Genomic DNA, 26016 nt, shown 5'->3' with positions numbered 1-26016 from the left:
CCTATAAATTAAAATGTATATTTACACCACTACCCATACAAAAATGTTAATAGCAGCTTTATTTATAATAACTCCAAACTGGAATCAGCCCAGATGTCCTTCATCAGATGAATGGTTAAACAGTTCGTGTTACACACATGTCATGGAATATTATAGAGCAATAAAAAGAAATAAATTATAGATGCTTAAAACAATTTAGATGAATCTCCAGGTAATCATGCTGAGTAAAACAATCCAATCCCAAAAGGTTGCATTCTGTATGATTTCATTAATATGACATTTTTGACAAAATTTTAGAAATGGTGGTAAAATAGTGGTTGCTAGGGGTTTGGGACTGGATGTGAAGAGGTGGGTGTGCTTATAAAAGGGCAACAAAAGGGATATTCATGGTGACAGAATGTTTAATTCAGATTGTGGCGGTGGATACATAAACATATACACGTGATAAGATCAAATGAAACTAAACACACATACACACACACACAGCATGAGTACAAGTAAAACTGGAGAAATCTGAATAAGATTGGTGAATTGTATCAATGTCAATATCTTAGTTGTGATACTATAGTTTTTACAAAATGTTAATACAGGGCAAATTAGGTTAAATGCACATAGGATCTCTTTTGTATGATTTCTTAAAACTGCACATAAATCTGTAATTACCTCCACAAAATTTTTAATTAAAAATGTTGAATTCCTGCTAATCTTTGAACACATAGAAAAGTTGTCTTGTTTGCATTTTCCATCAAAGTCTAAGCGTTTCATGCCCACAACATCACAATGGGGGCTATTGCCTATGTTCTGAGCCCTCAAAATACAGAAAAAGGGCTTTGCCACTTATAAACAGCTACTGCATAGGGCCAATTCTGCTGCTGCTGTGAAACCTGGAGATTTCAAATTGTTTGTAATATTTTAAAGTGTGCTTTTTTTTTTTTTTTTTTTTTGGTAGTTGGATCTAAACCAGAATAATATCGCTATTCTCTCCGGAGATTGTATTTGAAACAATCTCTAGCCAAAATCACTACTGCGGCTTCTACAAAACAGCTGACTTTGGCTTGAAATCAGGGTTTCCACTGCATTATTTTTCTCAGGATAATGCTGAGTATGCCTACTATATCTCTCTTTGCTAATCTGGCCATGGGTACTCAGATTTTCTTAACCCTTTGTAATGCTCTTATATATCCTACATGTCTACAATGGACCACAGCTAAAATTTCTTGATATGCCCACATTTTAAACTTCAATTTTTGTTTTCATTACATTTAGTTTCTTGACCATCCTATAAGTCAAGGGGAATGGCTTTCAAAATATTCCTATCCCCCCTTGGCTACTTACTTACTACCTTGCCCTGGCAGTAACTTATGCTTGTTACACATCTTTTTCATTTCAGAGGACTCTTAGGTAAAATGTGTCACTTAATTCTTAGTAAACCTCCTCAGGTAGATGTTTTTACCCCTTATTTATAGGTACGGAAGTAGAAATTCTGAATATTCCCTAAGCTAGTAAGTAAGGAAGCATGACTTGAATTCTAGGCATTCTGGTTCTCAGTGGAGAGTCCTCACTACGATAATCAGGGTTGCCTGAGTGAAATGCAAACTGCCCTAGTGCATAGGTGGAAGCCAGCGCTTAGGGCCTCCTCCCACGGCCTCTATGCCCATTCAAGCTCTTCGTTACACATACAACAGTCCAGGATGGCTAAAAGACTTCAGTGAAGAGCACAAAGTTTTCTCAAGCCTTATTTCGTTACTGGCGTATGGATCTCGGAAAACATTTCCTAAAAGCAGTATTTTAAGATTATACTTCCTGAGATATTAACAAATAGGATAATTAGTTCTAAAACTGCTTACTCAAGGTGAGACAAGAATGTCCAAACTTAATAGAACCCTGCCTGAATGCATACTTGTAGAATAGATGAACAAATGATTGAGCCTATGAAGACTGTAATTGTGTGATGGAGAATGCCACGTTAAGTAATCTTAAAGCAAACTTACTTAAAGGTAAGATCGAGAAAAATTACGCTAACTGTTTTGAATACTGTGTGTTTGACAATGTGGATTTTCTTCATCTGTTTAATCTTTTAACATTTTACACCTTTGCCGCAGGTACATGTATTTTCTTACCCAGGCACTTGACTGCATGTGCTGATAATGTCATTCTGGAGAAGGAGGGTCAATTGCATTCTTCTTTGTGGATGAACTAAATCAACCACATACGCATGTGTGTAAGAACCAGGTTGCTGAATGTTTCTTTCTGCCTATCCCCAATTGCCGGTATCCTGGCTAGAACAGGCTTCAGTGAAAAGAACCTGGAGTCTGAAGAAGCACAACACTAGTGTGCTTTCATCATCATGTTTTAAATATTAGGTGAAGTATGCACTTTGTCCTTTCATTTCTTGAGGTGTGCCTCAGTCTCTTATTGAGTGTGTAGGGGAGAAAAGATTTCTTTCCTTGTTCCATCATGAGGTTCATGGTGAAAACACCTACAACAATTGAGAGATTAATAACAAAAAAAGCAGACAGATTCTTATGTCATGAAATTTTTATGTGACATGAGAGACTTCCCAAGGAAATGAAGACCCAAACAAACAGAGAAGACTGTGTATTTTTCTGCCAAGTGTGATGAAGAAGTGGATAACTGTGAAAAAGTATGATTAGACCAGAGGTATGGTCCAACGGTAATAAGCTGGGGGGATCTTAGCACGGCCTACTTGTTTAGACTTTTCTCTCTAGCCCTGTGTCTACAGAGATAGGGAAAAAAGAGACGAAGGCTTTCCTTTTGCGGTGTATAAGTATATAAATGTGTACAAAATTGGTATTTTTGTGATGTTGAGTGTTAAAATATGTTAGTTGGATATAATTCTCCTTTTCATTTTTTGTTCTTTAATATACAGTCATGCATCATTTCATGACAAGAATCGATTCTGAGAAATGTATTGTTAGGCAATTTCATCATTGTGTGAATATCATAGAGAGTGCTTACTTACACAAGCCTAGGTGGTATAGCCTCCTACACACCTAGACTGTATGGTATAGCCTATCGCTCCCAGGCTGTAAACCTGCGCAGCATGTTACTGAGTACTGTAGGCAACTGGAACAGAAATCACTAGGCCATAGCAATTCTTCAGCTCCATTATAATCTTATGGGACTACCATTGTAATATGAGGTCCATCATTAACTAAAATGTAGTTATGTGGTGCATGACTGCATTTTATTAAAATTTCAACATTTTCCCCATAAAATTTTTGTATATTTTAAGATTGATTTTTAGGAAATTAATAACTGATATTGACTGTAATTGGTATCTTTTAAGTTACATTTTCTTATTACTTATGTGTAGGTTTTACATAGTGATTTTGATTCCAATTTATAGCTTCACTCATTGCTTTCAATACCCGCTATATGTAAATAACAATGATTTTAATTTTGTCAAATATTTATACTTTTTTTTCTTGCCTCAATGCACTGGCAAGCACCTTCAGGAGAAGGGTGACTAGAACTGCTATTAAAGCAATTCGGGACTTGTTCCTGACTGTAATTATTTAATCACTGAGCTTGATAATTGCTGTATAATTATCACCTTCAGAAAGTCATTTTTCCCCAGTTTTCTGTACATTTTTATCATGGATGGACATTGAATTGTCTCAATAATTTTTCTGTATCTAATGAGATGATCATAGAATTTAACTCCTTTTATGTGTTCATGTAGTAGAATTCATTAATTTATTTTCTATTAATTCTTCTATTAAACATCTCCTACTGAGGCTGGGCATGGTGGCTCATGCCTGTAATCCCAGCACTTTGGGAGGCCAAGGTGGGCAGATCACCTGAGGTCAGGTGTTTGAGACTAGCCTGGCCAACATGGTGAAACTCTGTCTCTACTAAAAATACAAAAATTAACTGGATGTGGTAGCACGCACCTACAATCTCAACTACTCGGGAGGCTGAGGCAGGAGAATCACTTGAACCCAGGAGGTGGAGGTTGCAGTGAGCCAAGATCGTGCCATGGCACTCCAGCCTGGGCAACAGAGTGAGACTCCATCTCAAAATAATAATAATAATAATAATAAATAAACTAAACTAAAAATAAATAAATAAACATCTCCTATGGTATTATCCTCTTAGTACATTGCTGGATTTGCTTTGTAACTTTGTTTCTGGTTTTGTATCTATGATCACAATGGAGGTTGTACTGTACTGAGCTTGTCAGTGTCAGTATGATAAACTTACACTGAACACATTCTCTTTCTACACCTTAAAATCATTTATGGAAGATGCATTGAGTTCTTTGATGGAACTTTCTGTAATCTAGGCCTGGTGGTTTCTTTGGAGAAAGAGTTGACCTATTGATAAAATTTCAAATGTGATTATGGAAATGTACAGCTGTTCTAATTCTTCTTGAGTCTTTATTTTTCTTCTTCTTCCTTCTTCCTTCCTCCTTTCCTCTTTCTTCTTTCTTCTTCCTCCTCCTCCTCTTCCTCCTCCTTCTCCTTCTTCTTTTTTTTTTTTTTTTTTTCCAGTATTCCTGGTAAGACTGAAGAGTCTTTATTTTTCAACTCTCTACTCTGTGCCCTGGTTTAAGGCAGACCATTGCTCTAACATTCTCTTCACAGTCAAGACTGCTCCTTTGTGAGCTTAGGTTTGTTTGCAGAGAGGTCTTCTATTTTACCCCCAACAGTGAGCAAGCCTGAGCTTGTCTCCTGACTTTCCCAACCTACAGGCTGCCAAACCAAAGTTTCCATGTGTCCCAGTCCGTAAATATTTTCAAGAGAAAAATCAGTTTCCTTGCTGTGCTTGTTTCTATGAAGTCATACTTTCATTTTATTTTGGCCTTCTGATACGTATTCTTTAATTTTGTTGATAAGAGGTGAAAAGCATTTACATATATTTTTCATTTTATCCAACCTTTTTAGTTGTTTTTAGCCATGGCATAGTCAAGGTATCTAGACATTCATACCTCCAGAGATGACGGCTCATTTTCATTCTCAATTATATGATTTGTTAAATTCTTAATGTGCTTCAGGACCTACTTTTCTAATTTTTATTTCTTCAATTATCCCTTTTTTCTGGACAATAACTTAGCAATTTCTAACACTATCCTAATATGTCAGCAACTCTTATTTCGTTGTGTTTTTGATGCATTTAGAGCAATGACGTTAATTATAAAAATATTGAGCTTTTTCTTCATGGCAGGTGTGTTACCAGAAAGGGGTCCCAATCTAGACCCTAAGGGAGGGTTCCTGGATCTTGCACAAGAAAGAATTCAGGAGAAATCTACCGAGTCAAGTGAAAGCAAGTTTATTAAGAAAGTAAAGGAATAAAAGAAAGCCTACTCCATAGACAGAGCATGGTGTTCCCAGAAGCAAAAGAAGGAACATATCCACCTTAGGTACAATGCTCATTTATACATAACACATCAAAGCAAAAAAATCATGGGCGAGATGTGCTCTGCTACAAGAGCTTGCGATGAAGGATTGTTAATCCTTGCATAACTACTCTCTTCCACAAGAATCTATATTATTATCTTTAAGGCAAAACTTATTCTTAAACTAAGAATGTTCTTGTTCTTAAGATATTGGGACATCAGGACATTTTCTGGGTCTGTTATCTCCTGGGTCTGTTAATCCTGGTGTTGGTGGCAGCAAATCCATATGGGTCTGCAGCAACCTCAATTCTTGCCTTCTCAGAAGAAAGAATTCAGCTGAGGGGCATAAGGCAGAGTGAGAGGCAAGTTTTAAAGAAGGAGTAAATGTTTATTGAAAAGCACTAGAGCAGGAATGAAAGGAAGTAAAGTGCACTTGGAAGAGGGCTGAGTGGGCGACTTGGGAGAACAAGTGCACGGTTTGAACTTGGGGTTTATATGTTGGCATGCTACCAGGGTGTTGCATCTCTTCTCCCCTTAGTCTTCCGTTGGGGTGGGCTGTCTGCACGCGCGTGGGCCTGCCAGCACCTGGGAGGGGTTCTGAGTCCCTTCTCCCCTTAGTCTTCCCTGGGGTGGGCTGTCTGCACGCGCGTGGGCCTGCCAGCACCTGGGAGGGACCCCATGGGCAGTGTGGTTACTGAAGTTGTACGCATGCTCATTTGAGGCGTTCTTCCCCTACAGGCTGAGTGTTCCTAGGAGGTCCTACACCAGTTAAACTCCACCATTTTGCCTCTTAGTGCACGTGCTTAAGCCCACTCGCCCAACTCCTGAGATGTTATTGGGAAGCCAATCACTAGTTTCAGGTGTTTTTATCTATTGAGAGATGGGCTTTCTCTGGCACCGGCTGTGACCAATTATTACTTTAGAGAGAAAGTTTAACAACTGCCTGACCATCACCAGATGGTTGCCTGATATTCCTGGTGTGGGGAGGGGGAAGCTCTCGTGCCCTGCTCATGTCTGACTAGCTACCCACTGTAACACCGAGTCGGTTCTGTAAACATATGAACTTGTTCCAGTGACTGCAAATATCCTGTGACTAAGAATGCCTAATTTCCTGGCAATGCAGCACAGCAGCTCCCAAGCTCATCTGATCCAGCCCCTATTCAAGATGGAGACGCCCTTGGTTCAGACGCCTCTGACAGATGCTTGAAGATGATATGAAGGGTAAGTGTCATGAAACGTGGAGTGAGCTTCTAAGGAGGGATGGCCTGGGCTGTAGTGGGGAAGTCTTCAGGCAGATGACTTCATATCTACAGAAAAGAATTTAAAAAATGTTTTGAAGTGGAATGTTTAAATATAGCCTATTAGCCTGGTCACATGTAACTTATTTCCGTCAATCAGATTAAATCTTTATTTCAAACTTTTTCATTATTCTTATTCTAGAGTAAGTCTCCAAATGCATTTTCAGCCACACTTTCATTTCTCATCAGCTCAACCTAATGCCACAAGTATAATCCGAAATAATTTTAGGTATGTAGACATTTAAAGAAAATGTTCCTATTTGACATTTGATTTTGTTCCACATAACTTGGTTACAGGCAGATATAAAGGAGGCAACTGTGGTGGAAAGAAATGAGCAGGAAGCCCTGCATGAGGAGACCAGGGATTTGATGCTCTCCCTCACTCATTGAAGTTCCTAGGGAAAGACGCTATCCTCCCTTAGCCTCAGTTTCCTCGTGTACTGAGTAGAGTCAACAATACATTTCCTTCCACAGTTTTCATTAGAATAAATATTATCAGAATGTGATGCTAAAACGACACTTTTACATTTCAAATCTATTTTCTATTTTCAAATCTATTTTCACTCTCCTGTTTAAAATCCTTCAACATCTTGCCGTTTTATATGCCATAAAATTTAACACCCTTATTAGCTGCATACACAACCTGGTTCCTTTTCAGCCCCTTTATTTCTTGACTCTCCTCACCGCCCCCTCCAGCTGCTCAGCGGGGCTCGTGCCACACTGACCTCCTCTGGGACTGCAGACAATGGGCTCCTGCCCGTGTCATCTTAACTCCTATTCTTCCTTCTGCGGGGGATGCTTTTCTCCTTGTCTTCCTGTCTCTGAGGTCCCAGCTCAGACACTGCCCACGAGAGAGTCTTTGCTCGCCCTGTCTGATGGAGCGCCCCCACCCGGTGCACCAACGTGTTGATTCTAGACTTTATTGTTATTATTTTGAATAAAACATGGGTTTATTTGGGGAAACTTACATACAGTGATGACTCAGCGGCAGCAAGCTAGAGAGAAGAATGATGAGTGCTTGTAAAAAGCATGCAGTTTATATAGCACCCTCACGTGGCACCCTCCCCTCAGCAACCTCCATGTGGCAACCCTAATTTCTTGAGTTATTTCTGTCAGGTACATCGACCGCACAGTGTTGCTATTTTTTTTACAAGAAATTATCTATATATAGATATTAGAATCGATTCTAGCCTCCGAGGCTGTGGCTGCATGGTCCAAAGAGCTCCTCACAGGGTGACGTTCTGACTGAGCCCTGCTAGAGTGTAAGCACCTGAGGGCAAGGCTCTGGCTTCCCCTGTGGAGTCCTGAACAGCTCACAGCACCTGCCAGGCATTAGTTGCTGCGTTTTGAATAAATGAATAGCTGTTTGACTATGAATGCAAACTGAAAACGGTAACGTGTTATTCAAACACATGGCATTTTGACTACATGTTTTATAGTCTGTTTTGTACATAGCCTGAGACTGTCAGAAAAGTCAGGTTGTATCGCCATTCAGATCCAAAGTTTGATGCTCCATGTGGCAGAGACCCTGCAACACCAAGGCACGGCGCCGACAGCAACGCCAGCGACAGCCCAGGCTGCTCCTCGTGGCACTGCTTGAAAGCACATCTTGAAAGCCAGCCCTCAGCCTGGACAGATGAGCACTTCCAGCTGCTGTTTTTAGCGTATTTTCTAAATAGAAGCACTTTAACCACCGGTGCCTTCCGTGTTTCCTGGAATCCTAAATTCAAATGTGCGTTTTAGGAAGTGATGCCGAGACAATGTCTGTGTGACAGCACACAGGCAAAATTTCAACTCTGTCAAGCACAGAGACCCAGTGACAGACAACCAAGGAATGTGTTATCAGAGGTAAAGCTCTTCTTTGTGGAATAATGTCAACAGTAGATGCTTTAATCACACATTAAAATTCCAAAGCACTTTTCATGAGCGTTACAAACTCCATTTAGCATAGTTCATTGCATTTCTTGCCATAATTGTACTGAGGCACGTTCCTCACTCATGTAATAAGCACTGTATTACCAAATAATCATGGTGCACTTGACCATTTAGAGAAGTCTCCAATGTATTGTCTCCTTGTGGGAGACGTGCTTGACATGGTTGTCTGGTTATAGAGTGCTTATTACATTGTGCATTCGTAGCCAAACAGCTATTCATTTATTCAAAATGTACTGACTAAATGCCTCAAAATGTATTGCCTGGCAGGCACTGTGAACTCTTCAAGCCTTCTCTAAAACAGTGGGGTCAGGTCTATGATGGGACTGCTAGCTAAAGGTGTCAGGTTACACAGCACTCTCAGCAGAACCAAAATAACTTAGCTTTGTGAAAGGAAAATAAAAACTCAGGACCTCAACTCATTATGCCAAAAGGAAAAAATTAAGCTGAAAGCTAAGTCATGCAAGCAACTGCTTTTCCCTTTGTTCCCAAGCAGACAACAGGTTAAGTATCTAGTCAACGTTCATTTTATCTCATGTAAAGTGTCAATTTTACGGAGTACAAGAGGAGTTGTAATTGACCAGTTTCCTACCTGCTGCTTTTCTCTTTGCCACACATGGACCACCATGTCCTCCCATCTTCGCCTCCAGCCCACTTTTCCCCTTTGGATAGTGAAGCCCTCAAACTCATCTTTGGAGAAAGGCACAGACCAGTACTGCTGTTTCTGATTCCAGACCAGACTGTTTCTGTGATTCCATGGGTTTTTCCATGGTTGTTTTTTTTTTTTTGTTTTTGTTTTTGTTTTTTGTTTTTTTGTCTCTTCCAAGCACGTCCTTAACCTTGGCAAAATAAACTTGTGAATGGATTGAGACCTGTCTCAGACACTTTTTGGTTTACAATGTGGTTGGGTGCTCAGACTAGTGACTAGTGAGCGTTTTGTTCCATGCGTCACATGACCAATGGATGGAATCCCTTATCAGCAGAAACCATCTCAGTGTGCTTCCGGAAACTGTTGCACGGTTCCACTTATCACAAACCCAGTGCCTCCGGATCCCGCTCTACTTGCCCCAAATTCTGTTATTGAACATGGATTGGTTCTTCACATATTTATCTTCACTCCATCAGAGCTTCTGGTACATAATAATGATGGATAAAGAGTAAGAACACTTTTATGTACCTTCGGATTCTATTTTAAAACCTTTGACCCTTGATAAGAAATTGACTTTGCCCACAAAGGTTGTCTCCTGTTACTAAATATTTATCCAGAGGAGGAAAACACATGGACTGGCAGGGAAAAGGGGATGCCTGCCTGTGTGGGTAAATCAGCTGAATCCACGTGGGGTGCATGGAATGACGGGCATGTAAACCAGAACACATGGACATCTTCAAACACAGCTGATGGAAGCCCCCTCCTGCTCCACTTCCATCATCTTCCTCACACATCCTCACTGTCCCGTGTGCGCAAAGTTCTGCTGCTCCATGAAGCCCTTCTACAATGTTCCATCCTGCAATGCCAGCCTTGTCTGGGTTTTTCACAGCCCTGAAGAACATGATTTTGAATGGTATTTGAGAACATTTCAGTTAACTTTTCTTACGAGGTAGAAGGCATCTCTGCCATAAACCTGTCAGCTGGGTTTTCTTGTCTCTGCATGAACATGTCCAGAAATAGAGGGTTTGTGTCATTCATTTTTCTGAAATACTCCTTTTGCTGCTCACTCACATGCCGCTCTTGTATCGTTAGGGTCTCTGTGGGGAGATGGTACAGCAGCATATCACACGCACTTGAGGTCCAGGTGACCTGGATTTGTTCGGTTGCATGACACAGTCCTAGCTGTGTGACCTTGGTCAAGTTACTTCACCTCTCTATAACTCAGTTTTCTCACTTACAAACTTAAAAATGGAATGACACCAACAGTATAGACATTGGAGGTATTAATAAACAAAACGGTCTTAGACTATTGCCTACACACAGAAATAAAGGTTACCTCTTATTTTTTACTAGATGCATCTTTTGTATTCCCATAGGATTTGGCAAATTAACATCAAACTCAAAGCAAAAAAAAAAAGTCCATTTCTGTGGCTTATACTGTGGGATTTGAGAAGCAAAGCCACCGCATAAACATCAAGTGATACATTTTCTGAGTTTTGTCCACACATCTTTGTCTTAGGCCAGGGACTCATCTAAGCTCATTTCAGCCGCCACATCCTGAATGTAGGAAGTCAACGGGGCTCCCCAGGGTTTAAGGAAGCTGGTGCTTGGCAGGTGCTGAGGCTGCAGGGCAGGTCTAATGAAGGCTTGCAAAGTGAATGGATTTTGCACCACGCCAGAGTCAGGGCAGATGCAACTCAACCCATTATGAGCGGGGTGTAACCACCACTGGCTCTGGATTTTCACAGCTCCTGGGGGGTTACATCCAGATGTGATTTGGATTCTTTGGTGATTCTGAAAGGGTGGTGGGATGGGACAGTCAGGGGCTTCTGCTGCCAGAAACAGAATGCACCAGAAACAGAATGCACCAGAAACAGAATGCACCGTGAATAAGCGGCTTCTCCAGGACCGACGCTGTCATCTCACATTATCAACGGTCTGGAGCCAGGGTGGTTTCACACTCAGGGCAGGAGTTCAACAATGTTGTTTAGGACTTGGGAGTTGTATTTTCCTTCCCTCTCTGCAGCATCAACATGTTCACCTCTGCTCTGGTTACAAGAGGGATGCAGTGTTCCAGGTGCCACATGGAGATAGCCGGGCATCTCATGAAGACGGGCATTTTATCCTTTGATACTTTCTATGAATAAGGAAAAAATTCTCCAATATCCACCTTAAAACCTTTCTGGCAGGATTGGGCCATACAGTGTGCCTTGCTGGAGGAGGGACTGGAAGGGACAGTACCCACCGCCATCTTTGTTCTCTGAGGTTCGAGACCAGGCCCTGCTGGAAAATGGGGAGGCACAAGCAATAAAGAGGTTCTGCTTCGGAGCCTCAGAAACAATGTTTCTTTCCGGAAATACACTGAAGAACAAAATGCGATATGAAGACATATGGAATATAAAAACAAAGGGCGGACGGGCTGTGTAAAAATGGAATCTGTCACTCATGTCTCCTATTTTATAAATCGGAGTATATATAAATTTGCTCAATTTAAATGTAAATATTTGATTTTAACAAGTTTCATACTCTATGTATTATAAGGCAGAAAATTTTCATATCGTCGCACACTCTATTAAAGAGGATTTCAAACTATTTTTAAACTGTTCAGCAACCTCGTCATAAAGTTATCCTCTGAACCTCTTCACACATGTACCTTGACTTATATTACTCCAAATATTTCAGCCTCTTTCTTGAGGACGCTTTGCCTCGGGGTCTCTAAGTGTAAAGATTTCCAGTTGTTTCCAGCACATCCTATCATCTTTATTCCACTCTCAAACTTTACTTCATTAATGTAGATGGATAATGTTCAGTCCCGTCACATCTTATGAAGAACTAATGAAGCTCTTCCAGACTTAATTTTAGGATTCAGTGGCTGTCTGGATTCCCTTGTATCAGCCTTCACTTTTGTCATCACAAGCCTTGGTAATTTCTCCTTCTCACAACAGCAAATTTCATGACTAACGATGGCCTGAAGACTTCTTCCCTCCACGGGATTCCACTCCAGCCATAGCAGAGACTCTTTTGCACACCTTCCAGACGTTGCTGCCCCATTCCAGGTACCTCAAGGTCAATAAACACAATATGCAAATCTCATCTGATACCCATCCGGAGTGTAAACAAGACAATGAATGCGCACTGTTATCAAACACTTTTTCTCTTACTGTTTTTTATGTTTATTTTGTTCGCTGCTTTCAATTGCTGTTTTAAGAACACATTGTATCTCCTTTAGGGAATACATTCAATACAATGAGAATAATTAAGTATTTATTCTCAGTTTTAGGGTTTTAAATTCTGTGTCATAACATAGATTTTCTATCTAATCAAAGGAAGTAATGATGATAACATTAATAGCAGTGCCACTAACAACAATAGTACTCATAGTACCACTGGTTGCAAAATGCTTGGGAAAACCTTACAAGCCTCTTAAGATAGAGTTAGTGGATTTTAGCTACTCACCAGCTTTTTACCTTTCTTATATTCTTATATGGGTGCTAACTCTTAAGGACAATGCAATCTAACAAGTAGTTATAAAAAGTAATGCTCTTCTCTTAGGGAAAAGGAGATAACATTTTTTGTAAAGTATCCTAAATCCAAAGACTTTGTCTGTAACCTTCCTTTCCCCCTTAGTGTCTTGATATCAAGTTGCAATAGAAGCTTGCTGTTAGTGGATCTGCCGTTTAAAATGGTACTTAATACGAATACCTAATCAGAAGGTTTTTTTTTTTTGTTTTTTGTTTTTTTTTTTTGCTTAACTTGCTTTGTGAAAATGAACTGCAAGTCAACTAAGATATTTAAAATAAGGAAAAAGAAAGTCTTCCTCTACAGTGCCTCCAGTGTGAGTCATGGACTCAATCACCTGCTATATTTATCTCATGAAGGAATCAATGCCACTGCTGCATGTTCTTTCATGGTGAAGATTTTGAAAGCCAAGAGCTAAAAATCAATCCTACTACATATGCATTGTTAATATGTTCAGAACAGTTCTATAAGAAATCCTGTTGTATAGTAAATCCTATTAATTTCTCCATGACATTGATACCATAAATTTACCTGCAACCTCATTTATACCTATATGCATTTGTTATTGTTAAATGAATACCCTTAAGAAACTTCATATTACCACAGATATGAAAAGAGAGATTTTTAAAAAAGTATTCTGCAATCTTAATTCCCCATATTCAAAGGGCTCAACTTAAGCAATGATTGTGAATCCTAATTAAATAAAAACTCATCCTCTTTGTCTACATCAGTCTTCTAGTTACAAGAAGGGAAAATAACTTGTTCTTGACTTTTCTGGCCTGTGTATTATCACTCTTGAACATAGGCATTATGTTGAATCTTTCAGAAGGCACTGTGCTTCTATGCAGTGACAAACTATTAGGATGTGGAGGGAAACATTCCTTTTGCCAGATGTTACTGCATATTCATGATAGATTTTGAATTCCCTCAACAGATACAAGTGCCTTCTTGTCTCATGGACTCAATCAGGAGATATGAATATTGATAACTGATTGGCAAAAGTGAAGTCAATGTGTGACCTGTCCTGAAACGATGGTGGCTGCATCTGGAAACAGTAATGTGTTTGGGGAACAATGGAGTAGAGTCAGAGACGCACCTACTAAGACATTTTGGCTGCTGGGCACCTGAACATGAGCAACGTGAAGCTTCTGGTGCATATTCCCATGGAGAGTTTTCTGATAATGTATCAGTTATTTATAGCCACAAAAACACTGTAAGACAACTGAGCACACTTTTCAGTGGCTGACAACCATAAGCATTAATTTTGCTCATGCCCTAAGGGATGACTAAGCCCTTCTGCTGACCTGGACCATGCCTAACTGATTGCAGCTGGGCTAGCTCTTGCATCAGCTGGTGGGTTGGCCTGGGGCAGGCTGGCCTAGGGTAGCTTTGGTTTGCATGATTGTCTCTGCTCTCTGGTCTTTCATCTTGTGATAGGCTAGTCTCGGCTTTTCCTACAGTGGAGGCAGGGGTCTGAGGGAGGAAGTGGAAACACTTGAGGCCTGGGAGGCCTACTCTGAGAATAAGCCAAGTCACCTCTGCTGCATTCTATTGGTTAAAGCAAGCCACAGCTCAGCCCAGACACAAGAGTTGGGTAACACCCTCTACTTCTTGGCGGGAGGAGCTAAAATGTAACTTTGCAAATGGAATAAATATAGAAAAAGGTGAAAATTCAGGGCCATTTTTGCAATTAGTCCATTATAGATGGTTTATTATTGAGAAACATCTATATATCCATATCCATATAAAATTACATGTCTATATCTCTTTTTGATATTATAGTTGACCCCTGATCCAGAGAAGGAAGGGATAGAGTGTAACAATCTCTGCTTTCTGGTGGATCTCCTGTTATTGGGTAAAAGGGAATATGATCAGAAAATCACAAATATCAAAAGAATAGAATGGATAACTAACAGATGATTTATATTCCATATATGTATGTCACGCTTCATAAAACAAAATTATGGCCAGGTGCGGTGGCTCACACCTGTAATCCCAGCACTTTGGGAGGCCGAGGAGGGCAGATCACGAGGTCAGGAGTTCAAGACCAGCCTAACTGACATGATGAAACCCCGTCTCTACTTAAAATACAAAAATTAGCTGGGTGTGGTGGTGCACACCTGTAATCCTAGCTACTCAGGAGGCTGTGGCAGAAGAATCGCTTGAACCCAGGAGGCGGAGGTTGCAGTGAGCCGAGATCGCACCACTGCACTCCAGCCTGGGTGACAGAGTGAGATTGCATCTCAAACAAACAAACACGCCACAAAACTACATAGTAGCAAAATGTACTTGATAATATTAAACTTGTAAGCAGTCATTTAGAAATGGCTGAGAAAAGTGATTAGGAAAAGAGGGTGAAAACCTCCAACACTTATGGAAATCTTAATTCCCCATGTTCATGAGCTGCAGAAAGCAATCCTTAGTTTTCCATATATCCTTGAGGGAATGAGAAGGTCAACTGGACTGAGGCTGTAGACCCACGATGGGGTTAGTTTTGTGGGTGGGTGGTGGGGGTGAGCTGATGCCGTGGGAGGAACTACAGGTGTGTCATCTTTCCCAGGTGCCAGACAGTGGCTGTGCCTGAGGTTCTGAATGTTTAGTCTCATGCAATTGTTGTAGATTACTCTCCTTAAAAGTTCTGTGAGATTGTCTTGTTTTCTCATCGCAAATATTCTATATGTGTGTCTTCCAGAACAAAATGGTTTTAGGTAGAAGCAGGCATAGCACAAAAAGGAAAGAATAATGAATTGAATCGATACTCAACGTGACAGTGGAAATCTGACAGTTACGTATCTGAAATCAATATTAAAACACAAATACTGACTTTACAGTGTCCTATCCAACACGTCGGAATCATATAAAAGTGAAGTGGCTGCAATAGGGCAGAACTCTGCCTTTGATTGACCCAGACCATCACCAGCCATGAACTTTAGGGATAGGTGACATGCCCACGAGGGACACACGAGGTTGTGTTTTTCCAAACACCGGTACCTTCCCTCCCACGTGTTCTAAGTGCAAGGTGACCTTGTTTGCTCCACAGAGACAGATAGAGTCTAATTCCTCTCCTCGGAACCTTGACTGGCTTAAGTGACTCACTTGGAACCAGTAAAATGTCATGGACAGGGTACTGTGGTTTTTCTAGCCAGGTCATAAAAGGCCCTGCAGCTTCCCCCTGGTTCTTTTGGAGCACTTGACTCTGCAGACACCCCCCAGGCCCCATGGTCAAGAGTCCTGGGCATGCCCAGGCTTTACTGCACCCAATCCAGCTCAGGAACCAGATGTGAGCGAAAATGCTTCCAGCTGAGAACAGTCAGCAGTTGTTTGATGCTCCCGGAGTGATCCCAAAATCATGAGCCTCATGAAGCCTTAGGCATCATGAGTTGGAACGAAACTCTCTAAATTTCTGGCCCGCAGAATCCATGAGCATAATACAATAGTTGTCATCTCACAACACTAAGTTTAGGGTGGTTTATTACACAGAACTATATAACCAGAAAGACCCAGGACAGGATAAGAGTCACAGCAGATGAAGCACCGTGCACCATCTCCCTGAGAGTGTGTAAATTTATCACTCTATGGAGGTTCTGTGGTTGTGGGGTTGAGCTGATCCCACAGGAGACACTATAGGTGTATCACCTGTGCCAGGTGCTAGGGAGTGGCTAAGTCTGAGGCCCAGAATGTTTGGTCTCATTGGGGTGGGATGGGCAGAGAGGGAAGGGCAAATATTTGAAAAGAGAAAGCACCTTGGTAATAAACTTTGGACACTGAATTTGGCTATTATTTCAGAAATGACTATAATCTGCTGGGTGTGGTGGCTCACGCCTGTCATCCCAGTACTTTGCGAGGTCGAGGCGGGAGGATCACTTGATGTCAGGAGTTCGAGACCAGCCTGGTCAACATGGTGAAACCCCATCTCTACTAAAAATACAAAAATTGGCTGGGTGTGGTGGTGTGCACCTCTAATCCCAGCTAGAGAGGCTGAGGTGGGAGAATCTCTTGAGCCCGGGAGGTGGAGGTTGCAGTGAGCTGAGATTGTGCCACTGTACTCCAGCCTGGGAGATACAGCGAGACTGTCTCAAAAAGAAAAAAAAATAAAATAGAAAAGAAAAAGAAAAAAATTAGTCTATTCATATGAAAGACACTAAAACTTGAACCTTAACATTTTAATCCATTCTCCACCCCACAATCAGATAGGATCCTCAAGTAAGACAAGAATCATCTTACAAAAGAGACAGTTACGTTGATCACACTAATCAACTTGTAGAATTAAATGTTGAGTCTTAGCATTAGTGATTACAATCACTGTCTTGATTAAAGTTAGTTACTTTGTAGAGGCTTTGGGGTTGTGAGAGGTAAAATGAACTAAGATGTGAATGCTATTTGTAATTTTTATTGCAATTGAACATTTTTATTCATCAAATTGTATTGACAATTAGCGATTTAAGATAAATAATTTAAAGCTGTGTTGCTTTCTATCTTACCTTGAGATAATTTGTTTTCTTTATGTTTTGGTATCTGAAGCAAGTGTCACCCCATTACTGTATCAGATTTATGAAGGTTCATTTGCAGCAACGAATTCCCTGCGTTAGGGTCACTTTGTGCTCACAAGTATCACATTCCCTTCTTTTCATCTGTAAAATGAGCATGGCGTAAGCAAAGAAAAACCCAGTCAAGCACAAATCAGCAAAGGATATCTGAGTCATTTGAGACAGCAGCATCTTGACATCTGGCCCACGGGGGAGAAAAACAGGAAAATAAGTCACAAGAAAAATGAACAAGGCTGTTACAAATGGTGGATAATTATCTAATGAAAATACACAGTTTTAGTTGTATTTTTTCACTTTGCATTTCAATTAATGGTGCAAGATTTCAGCAACTGTGTATGTCATCTTATTGAATGTATTTCCTAGTAAATGCCTCATTGAGGCCAGATGTAGAATTACTCAAAAATTAGTCAGCAGTGATCCCAAAAGGCACGAATGATCAAACGTTGCTGCTAAGAGGTGATAGATGAGCTCTCGGTAGAAGCGCCTAGTGATGGGTGAAATATTCATGTTTCTTTTTCCATTTTACAAGGAGGTGCTGCTGTGTAAAGGGAGGCCTCTTATCACATGTGGTTTTGGTTGTCTCTGAGCCAGCGTGATTACTCACATCAAGAAAAACTGACATATTGGATATTTCACCAAGTTTTACCATAGATCAGACAAGTAGAATTAATAAAGGATATTCACAAAGACACAAAACAAGTATTTTAAAAAGAACGAAGTCCAGTGAGAAAAGTACAGCAGAAGGTACTGATGCTATGTTCATTCAACACTGCTGTGCCAGAAAGAGGGCGTGTCTCAGGCAGCTGGCCAATATATTTGTACAGGTTTACAATGGCCCTATTTTCTACTATTTAATGCACTTATTTTTAAATGTTCAGAAAAATATCTTGTTCTTTGCAGTGCGGTGACTTCTCAGTTCATCTAGATAAGAGAGAGGCACTCTTCCTTTTTGTGTATTGTCCAGGGTTCTTTTATAACAACAATGACGAGAATAACAATACTACTTCACAATTACATTGCAAGTTTATACTTACACATTTCCTCAGTTTATGCGTGCTAAGCCTTCTGAGATAAATAAGGCAGTCCTAAGTCAACCAGTGGAATAGCATAAAGAAATTGGAGGGCTTCTTTGTTAACGACTCATCTGGAAAAATAATATGAGACTGAATTGGCTGCCAGGGGATTTGAGTCCTATCTCTAATGCTATTTCTTTTTTTTTTTTTTTTTTTTTTTTTTTTTGAGACGGAGTCTCGCTCTGTCGCCCAGGCTGGAGTGCAGTGGCGCAATCTCGGCTCACTGCAAGCTCCGCCTCCCGGGTTCACGCCATTCTCCTGCCTCAGCCTCCCGAGTAGCTGGGACTACAGGCGCCCGCCCCTGCGCCCGGCTAATTTTTTCTATTTTTAGTAGAGACGGGGTTTCACCATGGTCTCGATCTCCTGACCTTGTGATCCGCCCACCTCGGCCTCCCAAAGTGCTGGGATTACAGGCGTGAGCCACCACGCCCGGCTCTAATGCTATTTCTTAATGACTTCAGTGAAATCACAGAACTGTTTGTCTTTGTTCCCTCGTATGGAAGTTGAATCCCAAACCAACGTTGACCTATTAAATTGTGTGACACTCTCTTTACTAGAATTTCCACACAAATGTACATAACACAACTTACACATTTTTAAAGAATTTGAAAGCAAGTTGTAAAATAATTTGAGCAAATATGCGTGATATAAATGTGGGTGGACAATATCTTTTCTTATGTTAGTAGATGTTTCTTGCTGATAAAGAGGATGAATAGCATACAGATTAGGCCCTCAGATTCTGCACCCACAGCTACTGAATATAAATTCTAGCTCAGCTTTACAAAAGTTACCTTGCATTTTTCTGCCTAATTTTCCTTATCTGTAAAATGGGATGGTAGTGGTATTCACTGAGATAATTACTGTAAATATGAAATGATGTAATATATGTAATTAAAAGAAGGCTGACACATGCTAATTACTACATGCAAGTTGTTATTGTTAAATGCTGGTTAACATTTTAGTAGCAATTGCCCTATCTTGAATTCTCACTAGTAACTCGTTCAATTCTACCAAACAATGAGTCTTCATTTTACTTTGCATTATCATTTTATTTTACCTAATAAATTTGCCGAGTTGGAGTTATACTTCTAGTCACTTGCTTTCGCCATTTTGAGAACAGTTCAGTTGATAAAATGGAGGCATTTATGTTCCTTTGCTATACCAGTATTTCCAGTTGTAATTTTTATGGTGTATGTGAGCTCTTTATTGTGATTCTAGATTTGTAATGTATTATTTCATAGTGTAAACCTTTGAAAGTGAGACTGGTATATGTAATTTGGAGAGAATTGTTTTTTGGGAAAATGTTTCTCAGTAAATGAAGGTGAAATAGTCACATAGAATGAGCCAAACACCATGATGTCTCTTAAATGCTCTTAAAATATTTTTAAAGGCAAATGTGACTTAGTGCTTTCATATCTAAGCTGTAAACTGGCTTGTAGCCAGCTCCAAATATTTTACGTTAAATTGAATTATTCGACTAATTGATAACTCTTGAATATTTGTCAGGTAATTGCTAAGTGCAAGGGAGTATGGGAAAATATTACATTCTACTCCGTGGTATATTTGCACTGACATAAATAATACACTAATTTATATAACATAGAATGAGGCAGCATTGTAGATCCCAAGATTATAGGAAGCCTAGTTTGGAAGTGGAGACAGATATATTTTGATGTTCCTAATATTGTGTGTGTTTGTGTGTGTGTGTGTGTGTGTGTGTGTGTGTGTGTATTTACCTGTACCTATATCTATATCTGTGTGTGTATTTGACAAAAAGCAACTTGATCATAGATTTTTGCAACCATACGTAAAACAGAATATTTTAACAGATTGTTTTCCTTTTATTTAATTAAAAAAGAAAAAATTCATTTGCTTATATTCTGTGATATACTTTTGATTTTAATAACAATTTTAAGGCATTATATTGGAACTAAATCAATTGAAGCTATATGGTCTATGCAGTTTTTTTCTGAATTCATTATTTGCTAACATAGTCTGCCATACTTGAACAGAATGCGGTAGTAAAGAGGTTTGGACACAGGCCAAGTATCAATAAATTTCTCACATTCTTGTTGACTCCCCTAGTTTATAAATTTCAAAACATTGTGAAAGTTTGCCAAAGAAATAGTGTTTGGTCTAAATATTGAATAAATGGTAGACAGTAAATAAGGGTGGAATCATTTGAAACCAACAAAGCATAGAAAAATACAAAGAAAAGTTGAGATTCTATAGGCAACATAAAGACGCTTAAATAACTTAAGAGCCTATCATTTTCCAGTAACATTTAGAAATTGTCATATTAATGACTTATTGATAATGTCATAAATCTTTGTTTATGATTAATGAATGAGATGTAACACTATGATATAAAATTTAATGATTTGCTATTTCAATCAAATGGAAGAAAAATTTATTTTTAGATTATTTTAAGTTAAGTAAAAAAAATCATTTGAAGTTTGTAAGTTCCACTGGAAAAACTGAGTTTTGGATGTCTCAGGGGACTGGATTTATCATTTAAACAATGTATTCAGTTTTATGTTGTCAGTTATGACCAGTGAAGCTTTTCAGTTGAAAGCACATGCTTTCAACTCTTTTATGAGAATTAATACTTAAAGCAATGATATGGGACACTTGTTCAATAATCTTCTATCAAATTTTCATCCCTTGAAATCTTTTAAATTGATGATACCACTCTCTGTATGTCCCTCAAACGAGTCTACAGGGAGGCATCATGCAATTCTGCCTGCTTTATGTCTCTTCCTTATCACTATTCAACTATTGATACTATTATAGTTTGTTCTTTTCTCCAAGGATACGTAACAAAAGAAGAATATTATGGTGTAAATGATCCAATTTTAATAAAATAGATAATGTAATCGGCATTTTTTCCCACATAGGGATTCTAACAAATTTAACAAAAGTGCATTTTATTTTTATTTCGTTCACATACAATGTTTCTTTCAAAATTTCCCAAAAGTTCTGTCTTTTTCAAATATCACATAAACGCTTTTAATTTCAAAAACGAAACTTTTAGGATATCTGGCTTGCATCAGGAGAAAAACTTTTCAGGAGTATTTTTGATTTATGATTAAAGAACTCAGGAAACAGACCGGATAACTGCGTGCATTTAACGTTTACTCAGCTTGGTTTATTGAAGACCTGTTATCTTGGTACTTTGCTAGGTGTGGGATACAATTTTGGGCAAAAGAAAGATAGACTTTACTTTCCTGAAGATTGTAGTCAACTGAATCAACATTCCCCTCAAAATCTGCTCTTTCAGCAAATGAAAGCAAAGAAATCTCTATCTGGTAAACTTAGAGTTCATAGAATCTTAACAGTCTGTTTATGTCAGGACTGCCACACATATTACTTCAGCAAGTATATCAGTTGATTTACATGATGCTGACCCTCTAGAGTCATAGTCAAGGTTTACTTATGGAGTCAACAAACACTTATGGGACATATAGTAGCATGTAAACACTGGAGAGTTTTAAATTATTGTATACTTAGCGCTGTATGGTACCTAGTAATGCTCAATAAATGTTTGTGGAATTCGTGAATGGAAGATTAGATGCATGTACCACCACCTGGAGATACCAACTTAATTCTTATCCTCAAGGTTATGCCCTTGTGGAAGAAATAGACAAATGTTTGTTGCACTTTTAATTAGGCCCATGGTAAAGAGAAGTCCGCGTGTGCCCTCCCAGGGGCAGGGAAGGCTTTCTACAGGCTGAAATGGCTTTGAGAGAGCTCTAGGTGTTAGATAATGAGGGAAGAAGTTTTGTTCAGTCAGCAGTGAAGCATAAATTAAAATTTTATAAGTAACTGAAACAGTGATCCCTAATAGAAAGTTCTGTGATGATGAAAATGTCGTAAATGTGCAGTGTCCAATGCAGTAGCCATTTACCACGTGCGGCTACTGGGCACTTGAAGTGTGGCTCATGTGGCTTAGGAGCTGAAATTTTAATTTCACTTAATAAAAACTTAAAGAGCCAGGCATGATAGTGGCTATGTATTGGATGGCCTTGATTTGGAGGTTGGCAGGGTGAGAGGCTGAGGAACTCGTAAGGAAACTGTCACGTAAAGCCAGACACGGTGGGAAAAACACGATTTTTCCCAGTGGCAGTGGGGATAAATATAAAAAGGTGAGTTCAAAGGAGTTTCAGGAAGAGGAGGAAAACCAAGAGACTGCCACCTTCTGGGTGAACAGCCAGTTACGGCACCCAGTCATTTAACGCTACAGGAAACAGAGAAGGCAGGCCTGTAGAGTCAAAGATGACTCATTATCTTTGAGATACGGAAGAAAAGAAAGGCCAAAGATGAAGACATGGGTGAGCACTGAGACTTGAGGGGTGGAAATGGGATACATATGCAAGGAAGAAGATTATTATGTAGATGACGTAGAAAGACTCAGAAAACTGTGGTATTGCTAATTTTAAAAAAGGCTCAAGAAAGGATGAAGGGTTAATGTCATCAGTCACAGATAGGTGAGGAGAATAAGAACCAAGGAGTATCCAATGGAATGGGCATTCATCTGCCAGAGGTAACAAGAAACAGTTTCACTCGAGATTTGGGTTCTCACAGCTGAGAAAGAAGCTCTCGGTGAGGGCAGATAAATGTAGGCTATGTCTTCCAATTTTAAACTTTTAACTTTATATTAAAATAATTAAATGATTATTATGACTCAATCACTCTTTTATACAAATGTCTCTCAAACCAACTTTATATTAATTTACTGTTGAGAAATATACCGAATTATTTATCAAAAGAAGCATGACAGAAACTCCCAGAAATAAATGACTGAAATGAGGGAGTTTTCTTTTTAAATAAACAAATTTCAGTCATTTTATTTCAGATGTTTATTTCTGGGAGGGATAATAGGGGTGATGTATTCACTGTTGCTACTTTTAAAGGATTATTAATATCTCGAACCCATACGTTGTCTTTCTACTGCAAACCTTCAGGAGAGTACAAAGTTTCTTGTCCTCTGAACCATAAAGATTAATTGTGACGTGGCTAGAGTTTCACTCAAGCCAGAATGGCTCTGTTACTACTGATGAAATCTTGCCCAAGCATCTGCCAGTCAAACCCTTTTAAGTATGTTTAAAACTGTTGATTGGGCTGATGTGATGGTGCCTGGTTACCTCTCTGCCAACCGGGCTCGGGGCTGCAGGGGGAGTTGGGAAGTAGAGTCCCAGGGAGGGCTTGCCAGCCTCCCACCCACCCGGCACCTCCTAGCGGTTTAGAGTAGCCTACAGTTGTCCGAAGAGGTGACCAAGGGCATGAGCAGAGCAGCAGTCACTGCCGATTATTCCTCCTAACCCTCACCCAACAGGCACAGGATGACTGAAGAGGACATCGTTACTTCAGAGACACAGCTGTGGAATTTTATTCTAAAAGTTGCAGTAGTGCTTTGGTGCCATGCGACAGCTTCCTTGAACCTTCTCAGTGGGTCAGACTGACCGCATCACTGGTTCCCGAGTGAAAGAAAATATCTGTGCACTTTTGGAAGAGCTGTCACACTGTCACAATGAAGGGCAAAAAGAAGGAAAAAAATCAAAGGTGTTTAAAATCTTTAGAAAAAACATCCATTAAACAGGCGCATTGGTCAAAAATTTATAAGCTCCCAGTGCCCAGATTGTAGTCTTTAAACATTTCCCACATAAAGGGGCCAGGAGTTCTTTTAAAAAATATAAATTCCAGGTCTTAGGAGAAAATATACAGAATGAGCCTGGAACAGGTTGTTGTTCCAGAAATCAGAGCTATCAATGGCTCTCAGGGTCAGGACTACCAAGGTCATGTCAATGGACCATCAGTAAGGAATGTGATTGTAGTTGATTAAAGCACATCACTTTTTAAAAATGTAAATTGTAACAGTGCAATTAAATGGCTCATGAGCAGGGATTTCTCTTTATGGGATTATTCTACATAAAAATGAAGAACTTAGAATATCACTTATTTGCAATTCACTTATGAAGGTCATAAATCCACACAAAGATTATCAATATCAGCTAACTTCATGGAAAGAAAAACAACTAAACATTTTGTGTACCCAGTGGATGTACACTATTCTATCTCTGAAGTATCATTGCCAAAGAATCAAACCTGGAATGAGCGTTTGTTGCAATCTACCAATTTACTGGAAATACAGGAAGAAGGGAAATGTTTTAGGTAACACCACAGTGACGCAATGAACAGAGTCCAGGCTGATGGAAATTCTACAGAACAATCTGGTTTCTTCAACACATAAATTGTGAGCAATCGCAAAACAAGACAAAGTAAAGCAGAAAAAAAGAGGTGTTACTATGGTTTGAAAAAAGACATCAGATAATTATCTTTATTTGGATGTTGACCCAAGCAAACAATATAAAATTAATTTTTCCACTTGGGAAAAATGTATACACTGCCTGGATATTTAGCAGTATTACGGTGTGAGTTAGTATTAATTTTGGAAGGATAATAATATTTTGCTTGTTTATTTGAGTCCTTATTTTTCGAAGATACAATAGTAATATTGAAGGACAAAATGATATGATGTTTGAAATTGAGTTCAAAGTGTCTGAGGAAGGGGTAGAGTAGGTGGGGGTATAATTTGTTAGGTGGCAGAATTCTACATAAAGCCTCCCATTCCTGCCCAGCCAGAGATCTTAAAAGGCATGGGTAGAGAAAGCAAGTGGTTGGAAGAGTCCAGGTTAATGTCAAGTGGAGGAGGACGGTGCTTATACTTTCATTTGGCTATATAAATGTCCCTTTCTATCTATTAAACACAAGCTCTTCCATCATGCGGTAAATTGGATTTTGGTCCCCAGCACCCAAGTGGTGCTAGGAACTGCTATTTCCCTTTGTTTCCGGATTTTCTGGCAACTTGAGAACTGGCCTCTGTTTTCATTCATGTTGCATTGTCAGTAACACAGAAATGATTTAACTTTGAACCTATTTCAAGTTGTCAGATTATTTTTTTCTTTTAGCCAACTTTATCAAATTCCAAAATTCCTTCTTGGGCCCCAGGTCATGAACTTTTGCTAACTTCTGCTTCCCTTAGAATCAAAATTTCTCTCATAGGGAACATTGGGTTTATATTTACACTACCTGGCAAAATGACACCTCTCTAATTCATAGGCACTAAAAAGGACGGACTCCCTCAAAACTGCCTGGCTTGTCCAGCTTTCTCTGGTTGGTTTGCTTTCTCACTCTCTGAAATAGTTATTTCAACTGTTACAAACTTTCTAACCTCTACCCTTCCCTCCTCCAACTTGAATCTCAGGAGATCACTGCTCTTGTTACTTAACCATGAAAAAAGAACTTATTAGACAGAAATCCCATCAAATTTCCTGCATCTATAAATACATCTAAATATTTGGCGCCCATCTTCTCCCCGTCTATTGCCCTTCTTCTATTGATAAACAATGGAAACCAATGCCTCCTCTAGGAATAACTCTATTCATGCTTTCTTAATAAAGTTACTCTACTGATTATTTTTACTTTGTATTTGCAGCTTTTCTCTCCCTACTTAGTCCTCCCATCCCTAGAGAAATGTGGTTTAGTTTCTCCTATTTTAAAAATGAAACGGCACAGGAGTGATTCTCTCAGGACATTATAAAGAACACAGTATCTAGTTTAATTTAATCAGAGTCCA

General features: G+C 39.4%; 1 long non-coding RNA gene across 1 annotated transcript in view; it reads left to right on the top strand.

Moving 5' to 3' along the window:
- Nucleotides 1–5497: 5497 nt before the first annotated feature.
- The window catches only part of LOC139359968 (uncharacterized), a 43952-nt gene continuing 23433 nt past the window's right edge, over nucleotides 5498–26016 (top strand). Inside the window, exon 1 of the long non-coding RNA XR_011616769.1 lies at nucleotides 5498–6583. This is a non-coding gene — a long non-coding RNA (uncharacterized lncRNA). The remainder of the gene's footprint in view (nucleotides 6584–26016) is intronic.

This window comes from Macaca nemestrina, chromosome 19 (genome assembly GCF_043159975.1).
Source record: "Macaca nemestrina isolate mMacNem1 chromosome 19, mMacNem.hap1, whole genome shotgun sequence".
Classification (NCBI taxonomy): Eukaryota; Metazoa; Chordata; class Mammalia; order Primates; family Cercopithecidae; genus Macaca; species Macaca nemestrina.
The sequence above is the reverse complement of the archived record's forward strand: the minus strand, read 5'-3'. Positions and strand labels throughout refer to the sequence as shown.